Source organism: Hordeum vulgare, chromosome 3H (assembly GCF_904849725.1).
Source record: "Hordeum vulgare subsp. vulgare chromosome 3H, MorexV3_pseudomolecules_assembly, whole genome shotgun sequence".
NCBI lineage: Eukaryota > Viridiplantae > Streptophyta > Magnoliopsida > Poales > Poaceae > Hordeum > Hordeum vulgare.
In genome coordinates this window covers 3,884,154-3,898,449 of record NC_058520.1, presented here as the reverse complement: position 1 = coordinate 3,898,449, position 14,296 = coordinate 3,884,154, and the positions used below count along the sequence as shown (strand labels likewise).

General features: G+C 45.6%; 1 long non-coding RNA gene across 1 annotated transcript; it reads right to left on the bottom strand.

Annotated features, from left to right (window-relative positions):
- Positions 1-4,617: 4,617 nt before the first annotated feature.
- On the bottom strand, positions 4,618-5,236 carry LOC123439143. The gene is made up of 4 exons (XR_006630035.1): positions 5,197-5,236; positions 5,013-5,111; positions 4,740-4,928; positions 4,618-4,656 (listed from the first exon to the last, which is right to left on the bottom strand). It is a non-coding gene; the product is annotated as an uncharacterized LOC123439143 (long non-coding RNA).
- Positions 5,237-14,296: the final 9,060 nt, after the last annotated feature.

Genomic DNA, 14,296 nt, shown 5'->3' with positions numbered 1-14,296 from the left:
TAATTATTCATCAACGGAGTAATAACCATAAACTGGATGATCAACGAGGTGAAACATTAAAAATTTGTTGCTGGCACATATCCCTCCATGTTTTCACAATCAAGCGCGTTGTTTGACCACAAGTTTCACTCGCACTCTTGATAGCGCTCCTGTTGATTTCTTCATATTGTGTGTAAGCCATACTCAGAAATGAGGATGGTTAAAACTAGATTACTTATAGGAAAACTACATTGTATGTCGTCTAAGGTGTTGTTTGTAACACTTCAGGCAAAGGGTGATAAATGTGAATCATATATTCCAGAGATCTACTAAGAGAAAAACTGGAGAAAAAACTCGTTGTTAGTGATGATCATTGAATTGGAGGACCTTTGGCTCGCCAATTTCCATGACTATATAGTGTGAATTTATCCAAACACAATACAGTTAAGATGATCTTGACATTTAAGACCCATAGTGTGAATTTATAGATATGATAGCTCGGGAATGGAGTAAGGAGTGTGGCGGGAATTCTAGCGTTGATAGATGACAAAACAAGATCAGACATCTTAGGCAATTCCTAAGGGGATGGGCAAAAGATGTGTTCGGAATCTACAAGGAGGAGCAAGACAGACTCCTTAGATTTATAGATGACCTTGATCGCACAGCTGAGACGTGTGTGTTAGATGCAACTGAATGGGCATCCAAGCATGAGGCCGAACAGCGAGTTAGAGTTCTCCTTAGAGAGGAGGAAATGAAATGGGCCAATCGCGCCAAAGTAAGGGCCATTGTGCATGGGGATAATAATAAAAAATTCTTCCATTTGATTGCAAATGCAAGCATAGGAAGAAGAGAATCTTGCAACTAGAGCAGGATGAGGGCACGATTGTAGGTCACGAGAACATAAAACTCTACATCTCATCTTATTATAAACAACTCTTTGGAGCTGCAGATCCTAGTTTTATCACCATGGATGAGCAAAGTGTTGCGTATATTCCTCAGATCGGAGACGCCGATAATGAGTTTCTATCCGCACCTTTTACGGAGAAAGAGGTGCTTGAGGCCATTGGGCAAATGAAAAACAATAAAGCGCCAGGACCAGATGGGTTTCCGGCTGAGTTCTATAAGAAATGTTGGCATATAATTAAGGACGATATTATGCCAATGTTTTGGGACTTGTTTTGTGGGCGTTTAAAGCTCTTTCATCTTAATTTTGGTACCATTACGTTGTTACCAAAGAAGGAAGGAGCGGTACGCATTGAACAATTTCGACCTATTTGTCTCCTCAATGTTAGCTTCAAGATTTTTACAAAAGTGGGTACTAATCGGCTGACAAAGGTAGCAGATTCGGTGGTGCAATCTACCGAGACAACCTTTATGCCGGGACATAACATCCTAAAAGGGGCTGTGGTTCTGCATGAGACATTGCATGAGATTCATTCCAAGAAACTGGATGGGGTGATTTTCAAGGTCGACTTTGAAAAAACATACGATAAAGTCAAATGGTCCTTTCTACAGCAAACCTTGCGCATGAAGGGGTTTGATCAGCTGTGGCGCAAGCATGTTGACTGTTTTGTTAAGAATGGTAGTGTCGGTATCAAAGTCAACGATGACGTTGTACATTTTTTCCAGACTCTTTAGGGTCTAAGACAAGGAGATCCTATGTCACCAATCTTGTTCAACATTGTGGCAGACATGTTGGCTTTGATCATTAGGAGGGCCGGTGACAACGATTTAGTGGGGGACTGGTACCTCATCTAGTGGATGGGGGGGGGGTCTCTATCCTACAATACGTTGATGATACGATACTCTTTTTGGAGCATGATTTGGACAAGTCCAGGAACATGAAACTCATTTTATGCTTATTTGAGCAGCTCTCTGGATTGAAGATTAACTTGAACAAAATTGAATTATTCTGTTTTGAGAAGGCCAAAACTGAACAACATACTTACAACCAACTGTTTGGTTGCATGAGTGGGGACTTGCCTTTTACTTATTTAGGCATTCCTATTCACCACTGGAGACTCACAAATAAGGAGTGGAAGAGTATCGAGGACCGATTCGAAAAAAGTTAAGCTGCTGGAAGGGCAAGCTTTTATCTTATGGAGGGCGTTTAGTACTTGTTAATTCGGTATTAACAAGTATGCCTATGTTTCTTCGGCAAAATTGACAAAAATGACCCCTGGGACGAAAGAACTCACGGATTGACCCCTCGGGGGAAATAATTCACCGGCCTGACCCTTTTGTGTGGCGCCCGACACCTAGGCACCACACTGTACTGTGTGACGCCTAGAGGTTAGGCGCCACACCCCCGACCACGTGGCAGGGAGGGCCCCACCCCCCCAGGCAGTGTGACACCTAAGCCTCAGGCGTCACACAGTGTAATGTGTGGCGCCTGACCCTTAGGCGCCACACACTGACTTACAGAGCCACGGGCCAGCCCCCTCCCCACCCCCCTCCCCACCCCCTCCCTCATTCAAACAGAAACTCGCATGCTCGCATTTGTACACGGCAGCTCGCAGTAGGAATGTGGACGTCAACCATCCACTAACCGTGAGGGAGTCCGAGTTCTCGATAATGACCATGAAGCATACATGGGCTCCTAGATTTGAACCATACTTTGACCAATCACAATGGCCTGAGTATCATGGAGTACAACTATGGCCCGACCCAGAGCGGAAGGTTGTGAAACTGGGAAGACGAAAGACAAAGCGTTTTAGAGGAGACATGGATGGATGGGGCCATGGTGGTGGCAGAGAAATGGGGAACAACCAATTCCAGGAGCCTACTGAGAGATCACAATGTGGAGATTGCGGTGTAACAGGGCACAACAGAAGAAGGTGTACGGCGCGAATGAAGAAGTCCAAAAACAATGATTCCAGGTCAAGCCAACCAAGTCCTAGCCAACAAGGGACGGGTCAAGGAAGCACGAGCCAACAAGGGACGGGTCAAGCAAGCACGACCCAACAAGTTCCTACTCAACATGTTCCTAGCCGACTTGGGCTTACTAGAGGACGTGGTACTAGAGGAAGTGGTGGTGGTAGAGGCAGTGGTGGGATAGGTCGTGGTGGTGCTAGAGGCAGGGGTGGGATAGGTCGTGGTGGTGCTAGAGGCAGTGGTGGGATAGGTGGTGGACTTACTAGGATTGGTATGCGTGGATACCTACAAGGACCATTTCCGTATGTCACATATTTCACTTATCTTTATCATGTTGTTTTTTATGCTCCTTTGTGTGTTATTTTACTAACTATGAGCTATGATGTCTGTTTTGTAGGTATGGCCGCTTCTCAGCCGAACAAGGCAAAAGCGGAGTGGGGGGAGGAGAAGGATGCAGCCAGTGAGGAGCAGCTGTTGATGGAGAGGGCTGCAAAGAAGTTGAGAGAGGAGGATGTAGTGGAAGCGCGAAAGAAGAAGGATGAGGAGGATAAGAAAAAGAGGGATGAGGAGTGGCAAATGTTCCTTGAGCATAAGCGATATGAGGCTAGGATAAAGGAGAATGACAGGAAGACGCTAGAGAAACGTAAAAAAGTATATGAAGCTAACTTTAAGAAGATATTGGCAGAGGCCGCAGCAAAGAGAGAGCGGGAGCATCAGCGCTTCACGGAGAGGGTTAAGGAAGAGGCTTCAAAACTGTGCAAAAGGGAAGAGGAAGAGGAAGAAGAGAGGAAGAAGAAGAAGGGTAAGGGGCCTTGCTCGACCCAATAGAGCCGGATGCTTGTAATCTATGTGTTGTTGAACCTTGTTTGGTTCCGCGCTTTATTACTATGAAACTCCACTATGTATGCACTTTTGGACGTAAGTTACTTCAAGAATCGTATGTATGTTTGAACTCCACCACCACTACTATGTGCTTTGTGTTGTATGTTTTAACGTATGTATCTGAACTCCTCCACCACTATTTTTGAACTCCTCCTCCATTAATATGCAGTTCTAGGCATGACAGAGTGTGTGGCGCCTAAGCCTTAGGCGCCACACATGTGTAGTGTGGCGCCTAAGGCTTAGGCACCACACATGGACTTATACAGCCTCAGCCCAGCCCCTCCCCACCCCCCCTCCCCCAGTATAAGTCCATGTGTGGCGCCTAAGCCTTAGGCGCCACACTACACTTAGGCGCCACACATGTGTAGTGTGGCGCCTAAGGCTTAGGCGCCACGCATGTGAAAACCTGCTGGAACTGAATTTGGACAGCAATAAAGCAATTTTTGACAACAATAAAGATCTTTTAACAGCAATAAAGCAATATATTGACAGCAATAAGGATCTTTTGACAGCAATAAAGCAATATATTTCCAGCAATAAGGATCTTTTGACAGCACTAAATGGTTCACAACAACTGCAACAACAACTAAATGGTTCACAACTCGAAATAGTTCACAACTAAAGTAAATAGTTCAGCTCGACAAGTGCAACACCAACTCCAAATCACTTGGGGCCTCGTCCCCTCTTGGATACTAGCTTCTTCCTTCTCGCAACCACAAATTGCTCCGGGTCATCCGACTCATCGTCATCGTCATCCTCAACCTCATCCTCCCTGCTTCTCATCCTTGACAAACGAGAGCTCCCGGCCACCGGATTCTTCCCTTTCGCATAATCATCCGGTGAGTAGCGCTTAAATTCCTTCCTGGGCTTCAACATGTAAGCGGAGCGTTGGAAAGCCTTCAACGTCATGTCGTCCGCAGCCTAATACATATGAAGGTTGAAAGTTCAAATTTGAAGGTTCAAGGCTGAAGGTTGAAAGTGCAAACTGTATGGCTATGTCATACCTGAGGAGTGTCAACATCATCCTCCTGAGTATTTCTCTGGGTAATGTCACCATCATCCATACGAGCGCCCGAAGAAGCTGAATCGTCAAGAGTATTTCTTTCGGATGAACCGGATCTCGAAGGTGAAACATATTCAGGGTCACGGCAACCTAAAATGTTGGATAGGCGCCGTAACTTCTTGCCCTGTTCCTGTTAGATTCAAATATAAATGACATATATTAGGTAACCTATAATGTTGCATTCGTGGGCAAAATAATAATAATGACACAACACCTTTATGAATAGACGAAGTGCAGATTCTCCCTTTTTTCCTCCAGGTGTGTTATCTAGAATATCTTTGGACTCGTCAGCTTGTTTCTTGACCTCTTTGCGCTATGATCACAAGACAATGACAACAAATAAGTGCAAGTGAATAGGTCCGCTAGAATTCATAATTTACATAGGGGAGCACACTTACCACAAAGTTCAGGACAGGGGCGAAGGAAGTTTGGTACCCTTCGCGAATCAACTTGCTGTAACCGCCTTGGGCAAGTTCATCGTACTCAGTGGGTTCTTCCAATATGTCCTCCTCGTAAGCCGGCGGACAAATCTCGACATGAGTACTCTCCTGAAACCATCTTAGGTAGTTGCTGAACGCAAGAGCACAATGCTGACGGTACTGGGTTCGTTGTATGCTCGAAGTTGCCTGCACACTTTGCTCGAACATAAGGACGTAGCTCTTATGATGCTTCTGCCAGTCCTTGATTTTTCGCTGCCTCCTCCTATCCAACCTGCTCTGAACAAAACACATCAGTAGCTCGCTCAACACTAAGAACAAAACTAATCACTAATTATTTTTTTGTTACCTGTGAAGCTGTGTGTCCGTGTCCACCCACTCCGGCGGGTGTGGCTGAAAGTAACCAAATTGACGCAGCACACGATGCGGGAGATGCCACTCAACCACCCAATTGCATATTAGGGGACAACGCATTAGCCAAAGATGTCTTTCCTGCACGCATAGTGCACTCAGCTCGAACGTGTGTGCATCACCAAAGTTTGTCCCGACACCATATGGCTCCCATTCAACCTACAACACAAGATGAATACCACAATTCATTTCACTCACAACATAGAAGCTGGAAGTCAACTCTGAAACCATCTTACCTGCTCGGGGGTAAGCGAATCCATCTCGTTGGTGTATTGCTTGTACAATAGGTTCACTTCGCTTGCCACCTCCGATACCAAGTCCCACTTGTAAGCCCATGTAGGTTGCCGTACAGGGTTGTCGTGGTCATCCCAGGTATTCCACTTTGAGCTTTTAGGGCGTCCAACAGGTAGGCGTTCCCAGCTCCATACTGAAAGTAGGAGCATACAACCACCAACTCCACCGTCCTTTGTCGTCCTGCGACAAGCATCGTCCAACTACAAGTAACAACAAACATGCATCAGTTTAGCAGAAAAAGATAACAGAGAGTACTTAATATTAACAATTTATTACCTGCCGATACAAGTAAGCCAGTGCGGCCGAGCCCCAGCTGAACTTGTTGTCCAAAACAGTCAACGCCTTCAGCCACATCCAAGGAGCATTCTTGCCTGTGCCGTCCGCAAAGATAGTCCTAGAGATGACGTACCACATGTAGACGCGAGCATACCTCTGGATGACCTCGTCATCTGCGTCCTCAGGACAATGAGCAAAGTTGGCGGCAATCCAAGTGAAAGTGGCGCCGGCAGGGACTCTATCTTTCTTCCCTCCATCTTCCACCTCCGGCTCTTGCGGCGACATACCAATAAGAGCCTCCATTTGATGCCGCCATCCCTCAGAATCAGTGCTCATACATAGTGGCTTCCCCTCGATGGGAAGAGCGGTGATCATGGAAACATCTTGAAGAGTAACCTTCATCTCTCCGGTCCGGAGGTGAAAACTATGTGTCTCCGGCCTCCAACGATCAATGAGTGCTGTGACTGCCGCAGCGTTCAGATTTGGAGTTGACCGACTCACAAGCTGCACGAATGGAAGGAGTCCCGTCATCTCGATGTACGGGGTGTACCGCTAATCGTAATGCATTACAGAGGATGCCCCATGAGACCGGATCTTCAGGGGCGTAAGCTCCTACAAACATATAGGAGAAGAAGATATCAAGTGCTTATTACATTTTCAAAATATTACTAATCTACTAATCATTTTCTACTTACCATCTTCTTCTCCAACATGAAATAGGCCCGGTGTTCAGCGTCATAAACATCATTCAGAAGCCACACCATCCTACAAATCACAAAAAATTACTCATTTACTCATATTCAAATAAGACTCATATACTCATATGAACTACTACTAATACTAACTACTACCACTAACTACAAACCAAAACCTAATGCAATTCCTATACCTACTACTACTAACTACTACTACTACTAACTACTAACTAGTCATATACTCAACTAACTAGTCATATACTAACTAGTCAAATCCTAACTCATATCCTAACTAGTCAAAACCTAACTCATATCCTAACTAGTTAAAACCTAATGCAAATCCTAACTCATATACTAACTAGTCAAATCCTAACTCATATCCTAACTAGTCAAAACCTAATACAATTCCTATACCTACCTCTACTACTAACTACTACTACTACTAACTACTACTACTACTCACTATTCATATACTCAACCAAAACCAAAACCTAATGCAATTCCTATACCTACTACTACTACTAACTACTAACTACTCATATACTCAACCAAATCCTAACTAGTCAAATCCTAAGAACCTACTCAAATCAATCTACTAAAATCAATCTACTCAACCAAAACATAATAAAATTGGATAGAAGGATGGGAAAGGGAAGGGATGGGGGAGGACATTACCTTGGGGGATCAATCCAAGGAAGAAATCCTCAGATCTGAAGGAGATGGGGGAGGGGATTAGGGAGGGGATGAGAGCCAGCCGCCGCAATGGAAGTTTCTGTTTGAATGAGGGAGGGGGTGGGGAGGGGGGTGGGGAGGGGGCTGGCCCGTGGCTCTGTAAGTCAGTGTGTGGCGCCAAGGGTCAGGTGCCACACATTACAATGTGTGACGCCTGAGGCTTAGGCGTCACACTGCCTGGGGGTGGGGCCCTCCCTGCCACGTGGTCGGGGGTGTGGCGCCTAACCTCTAGGCGTCACACAGTACAGTGTGGTGCCTAGGTGTCGGGCGCCACGCAAAAGGGTCAGGCCGGTGAATTATTTCCCCCGAGGGGTCAATCCGTGAGTTCTTTCGTCCCAGGGGTCATTTTTGTCAATTTTGCCTGTTTCTTCTCTCCTTTTTTGAGATATCCGTGGGGGTACGGAAAAGGATGGATTTCTTTCGGTCACGTTTCTTCTGGCAGAGCGATGCGGTAAAAACTAAATATAGACTAAATAAATGGGACATCATCTGCAGACCAAAGGAACAAGGTGGTCTTGGGATTGAAAATCTAGAGGTCAAAAACAGATGTTTACTGAGTAAATGGTTGTACAGACTCTCGGTGGAGTGCGAAAGCATGTGGGTACAAATTCTGAGGAATAAGTACTTACAAAATAAGACATTAGCTCAAGCGACAGTTAGACCAACTGACTCGCCCTTTTGGAAGGGATTAATGAGGTCTAAAAATGCCTTTTTTTCACAGAACTAGGTTCATCGTTGGTAATGCTAAATCAACTAGATTTTGGGAAGATACATGGTTAGGGGAGACGCCCTTAGCTATACAGTATCCGCAGTTATATAATATTGTCCAACGTCAACAAGCGTCCGTTGCGAGAATATTGTCTGCGACACCTCTCGATATTCAATTTCGAAGAGCCTTGATTGGTGCCAGATGGACCAGTTGGCTTCACCTTGTTCGAAGATTAATGGATATCAATCTTTCGAATGTACCAGATACTATTCGTTGGAAATTGACTAAGATGGGTCCTTCACTGTCAAATCAATGTATTTGCATCTTATAGATGTCGTGCCGATTTCAAAATCCAACCATATTTGGAGAGTCAAAGTCCCGTTGAGAATAAAGATATTCATGTGGTTTGTCCACAAAGGAGTCATTCTAACAAAGGACAATTTAGCAAAACGCAATTGGAAAGGCAACCAAAGATGCAGCTTCTGCCAGAACAATGAATCTATCAAGCACCTATTTCTCGAATGCCCTTTTGCAAAATTATTTTGGAGTTCGATCCAGATTGCATTTAATATCAACCCCCTAACACCATTAACATGTTATTTGGGACGTGGGTACAGGGGGTTCATTTACAGATGGGACAGATTATTCGTGTGGGGACCTGGGCATTGTTCTGGTCTATTTGGAACTGCGGGAATGATTTAGTTTGTAACAAATGCAACTCCATCAATTTTTTGCAGGTTATATTTAGGGCTACTGCCTTGATCCGCACGTGGTCATTACTCACTCCTGCGGAAGCCAGGGAGCCTATGGTTACTGGGTGTGCCCGCTGGGAGATGGTAGCTCAGGGTATCTTCAACCGGTTTGGATGGCGGCACAATAATAGGATAGGTGGTTAGTCATCTAGGTCTATATATCATCGCTGGTTGTGACGCGGATGGCGTCTTGTATCTTTATTTTTATCTCGGATTGTGACATTGGTTTTGAACTCTTTTCTATTTATTAATAAAGAGTTGTATGCATCACTCGATGCAGAGGCCGGGGCGATGCCTCATTTTCTAAAAAAAGCAAACACTAGAATGGACAAGGGCGAACAGGTGAAACTGAAAATTGTGTATGAAACCATTGTGGAAAATTAATATCCAATAAAATTATACTTGATTCTTAAGAATAGCATCGTGACGAAACTTCCATGCCCAACCTCCCGCTAGCCGTTTGGGCAGCTCCCCCTCCTCTCCCCAACCTTCCCCTCCGCCGCCGACAAGTGCTGGCGGGCAAGGAATGGTTAGCATGGCAGCAACAGTGCATATACTCCTCTTCGGCAAGTGCAAGGCTGGCATGGGACTACGTCATCGGGTGGCGGCGCTAGGCCGCCATGGGGCTCACTGGAGCGGCAGCATGGGCATCAGGTGGCGGCACGGCGGCATCCTTGGCGCGTTCAAGGTGTGGTGGTTGCGGGTCAATCATTCTCTTGGCGATTGCATGTGGGCCACCATCCATTCGAATTCGGTCTGTTATGCTGTTGGGTGGTCGGAGTGCGACGTAGGGCTGGCAAAAAACCATCGGTTGTGGTTTTCTTGGTGCAGTGTAGTCGAGGGGCAGAATGGGACGTGGAGGAGCCCTCAACGGTGAGGAAGCTCTGGCGGATTTGGTTTTGCCGGTCCCTATGTGATCCACCTGAATGCGGCGCTCTATGGTGGTGTGAGAGCGGTGGTGTCTCCTTGTTCTATTGGATCCAGGGTGGTAGCAGGGAGTAGAGCGGCCATAATCTGGCCGTACGAACTCCAATTGGGCTCCACGGCCTGCCAAAACTACTGCAACCAAAAGACGTATCCGTCAATCACAAACTTCGTTTGTTTCGGGCGGAGATGGCATGGACTTGGCACTCATGCTCGAGCGGATCTTATTTTCTCTAGAGGCAGGTCGGTGCTTCTTTGGGTAGGCGATGGTCGACATGGTGTGGGTGGTTCCCATGGGTGATGATATGCCTCTCTCTGTTGGTGCGGTAGTCGATGGTAGTGGTCGGGGCACCATTACAATATCAGACATATTGGCTTCGAAGGTCATGAGCATGATGTCATGCAAGATTGCTCTCTGGAACCGCCGATAGTCATGCATTTGTGCCTTGTCCACCGGGACTATCTGGGGACGTAAGCATGGGCACCTCTTACCGTGGAGGATTTGACCCAGACTCCGTGAGTGATGACTGGCTTGGAGTGGGAGGAGACACCTTCTACTCTTCATACAGTGATTGTCGTACTATCATCTGGTCAGGTGGTGGTGTCTCGAATATGGGTGCAAGGATGACAACCCCGGATAGTAGTCTGCATGGTCGGATGTGGTGGATTTTCCACTTGGTTGTGTGGGTGACGGGAGGTGTAGCGGTGGGTGTCTGGGCCGCCAGCTCTATTGTGAGTATCGATGCCTCTGTTAGACAACGTTATCTTGGAGATCAATACTTAGGTTTAAAGGATAGAATAGGTTGTTAGACTTAAGGTTTATCTTATGTAAACCGCATCTATCTCTTCCTATCTTGTACTCCAAGCATATGTTTTAAAATCATTGTACGCATATCTCCAGGGATAAGCTCCTGGCTATATAATACGAAACCGTCGCCCCCAACAGGGTAAGACGTTCCCATTATTTGCACATGGTATCAGAGCTCAACACAACCTAGACCATATAATAATCGAGAGCTCATGTTTCGTTCCAAGCAATGTGTCTTTATTGGGTACAGTGCTCAACACAGAGGCGACAAATGCCTTGATGTTCCTACTGGCAGGGTTTACATCTCTAGAGATGTGGTCTTTGATGAAACAAACTTTCCATTTGTTGATCTTCATCCCAATGCCGGAGCACTCCTTCGCCAAGAGATTCTTCTCTTGCCCTCCCATCTCACTAGTGGTGACATAGGGGAAAATAACTATGCTGAATCACTGTTGACCAACCCCCATAACCGTGTGCATGAGCTATGTGATGATGCATGAAATTTTTCCTCACAAACTCCGGCCGAATCAACGCCAAACACTACATAAATAGGGCCATATTTCATGTGTCCCCCGCTCGCCAGCACATCCTCCTCGGGATCGTTGTTGCAACAGACTGGCAGCGGATCCGCCTCGGGATCACCGCTCCAACAGAACAGCAGCGGATCCGCCTCGGCGCTTGTGCAACCACAAGCGCCCCCTGACGATGACAGCCTGGGTCATGACCCCTCCGCTGACACACGGCCTCCTCTATCTCGGTGGCCGACCGATGCGGGCCACTACTACGCGCGCCGACAGGGCGGTGAGGGTCCTGCCCGACCAAGCTCATCATTAGCCAATGATCGGTCGCTGGCTGATCCTGTCCCTGGATCTTCTCCGCCGGTAACTCCGGTTCCTCCACCCGTGCGTGTCCCGGCATCCACAGAAGATGCCCACATGCATCCATCTGCAGCAGGTGAATCCACCTCGGGACGTGATGCTGTCGGGGGCAATCCTGGATCCTCTGTGGCTGCACCCAACGTGCATGAGGACGCACCTTCTACGCGACGTACACGTCTTCAGAAAGGGGTAATCAAATCTCTTAATTACAAAAATATTACCAAGTTCGGTTTGGCTTGCTCCACAGGTGAACCTGGCACACTTCATGAGGCTCTTGGTGATGCAACTTGGATAAAGGCTATGGAAGAAGAACACATGGCTCTTCTGCAAAACAAGACCTGGCATCTAGTTCCCCCACGACAAGGTAAAAATTTGATTGATTGCAAGTGGGTTTTCAGAATAAAAAAAAAGTCTGATGGAACCATAGACCTCTAAAAAGCTAGGCTTGTTGCTAAGGGTTTTAAACAGAGATATGGTCTTGACTATGAGGACACGTTTAGTCCTGTTGTTAAAGCTGCCACCATTCGTCTTGTGGTATCTATTGTTGTGTCCAGGGGATGGAGCCTTAGACAACTAGATGTGCAAAATGCGTTTCTTCATGGCGTTCTGGAAGAGGATGTTTACATGAAACAACCTCCTGGGTTTGAAAACAAAAATTTTCCGCTACATGTGTGCAAGCTTGATAAAGCAATATATGGGCTAAAACAAGAACCAAGAGCATGGTACTCACGACTCAGTACAAACTACAAGCACTTGGTTTTTCTCCCTCCAAGGCTGATACATCATTATTCATTTACAATAAGGCAAATACCTTCATATTTGTACTTATCTATGTTGATGATATTATTGTTACAAGTTCATGCAATGAGGAAGTGACAGGTCTGTTAAAGGACTTGAAGTCTGAGTTTGCTCTTAAGGATCTAGGAGATTTACATTTTTTTCCTAGGCATTGAAGTGAAGAAACATGGAAATGATCTTCATCTTTCTCAAGAAAAATATGCAACTGATCTTGTGCAAACCATCATCAACTCCATTATCCAGTTCTGAAAAATTATCTCTTACACAGGGAAATCTTTTGAATCAAGAAGACAACACCAACTATAGAAGTTTGGTAGGTGCACTTCAGTACTTGACTCTCACAAGGTCAGATATTTCTTTTGCTGTCAACAAAGTATGTCAGTTTCTTCATGCACCCACTACTGTTCATTGGACTGCTGCTAAACGTATTGTCAGATATATTAGAAATACTTTGAATACTGGACTGACATTTAGCAAATCACCATCTACTCTTGTCAGTGCTTTTTCTGACTCTGATTGGGCTGGATGTTTAGATGATAGACGCTCAACAGGTGGTTTTGCAGTGTTCTTTGGATCCAATCTTATATCATGGTGTGCTAAGAAACAGGCTATAGTCTCTAGGTCAAGTACAGAAGCAGGGTATAAAGCATTAGCAAATGTCACTGCTGAAATCATTTGGGTTCAGTCTCTGTTAAAGGAACTTGGTATATAGAGTACTCAAGTTGCTTGTCTATGGTGTGATAATCTTGCTGCTACATATCTGTCAGCCAATCCTGTTTTTCATGCTAGGACCAAGCACATTGAAATAGATTTTCATTTTGTCAGAGAAAGGGTTGCTAACAAGCAACTAGATATTCGATTCATTCACTCCATGGATCAAGTGGCTGATGGATTCACCAAATCATTGCCATTCAAAAGCTTTGAAGAATTCAAGTATAATCTCAACTTATCAAAGTTGTGATTAAGGGAGGATGTTAGACAACGTTATCTTGGAGATCAAGACTTAGGTCTAAAGGATAGAATAGGTTGTTAGCCTTAAGGTTTATCTTATGTAAACCTCATCTATCTCTTCCTATCTTGTACTCCAAGCATATGTTTTAAAATCATTGTACACATATCTCCAGGGATAAGCTCCTGGCTATATAACACGAAACCGTCGCCCCCAACAGGGTAAGACGTTCCCATTATTTCCACAGCCTCGATCCAGATATGGATACCTGGACTCATTGTGCTTGTCGTGGAGACCTCATGGTGGCATGGGTGAGTTGCCGAGCGAAAACTCCGCGCTATAGCGCAAACACTCGGGACGCTTGTAGGCACCATTCTCTTCTTGAAGACGTCTTTGCGGAGATCCTCTTCGGGTCATAGTTCTGTGTGAAATACCTTGTCCATTCTGGACTCCGCAGTAGGGACGCTTAGCATCGTTGCCCCTTCTGAGGGCATAGTTGTGGCGCTTAGGTGTTTTAGGGCATAGCATGGCGTTGTACTCAGCTCTTCATGTGTTCCCTTCCAGTAGCGTAGTCACGTGTGCTCTGCATGGTCCGATTATCCTAGGATCAACGTTGTATGAGGGTTGCATCATCACCTTATATCATTTGCCAATGTACTTTGTTCTGTTATTGCTTTTCATATAAAGCGAGGCAAAAGCCAGGTTTGGAGAATAGCAAACAGAGGGTGATCTTACTATAATCATGAATCTAGAGAATTGTATTCTTGGTTAATTGTGAAAATCTCGTTCTCCTTGTGAAGCTTTTTTATGGTCTTTCGGATGCCATCCTATCATG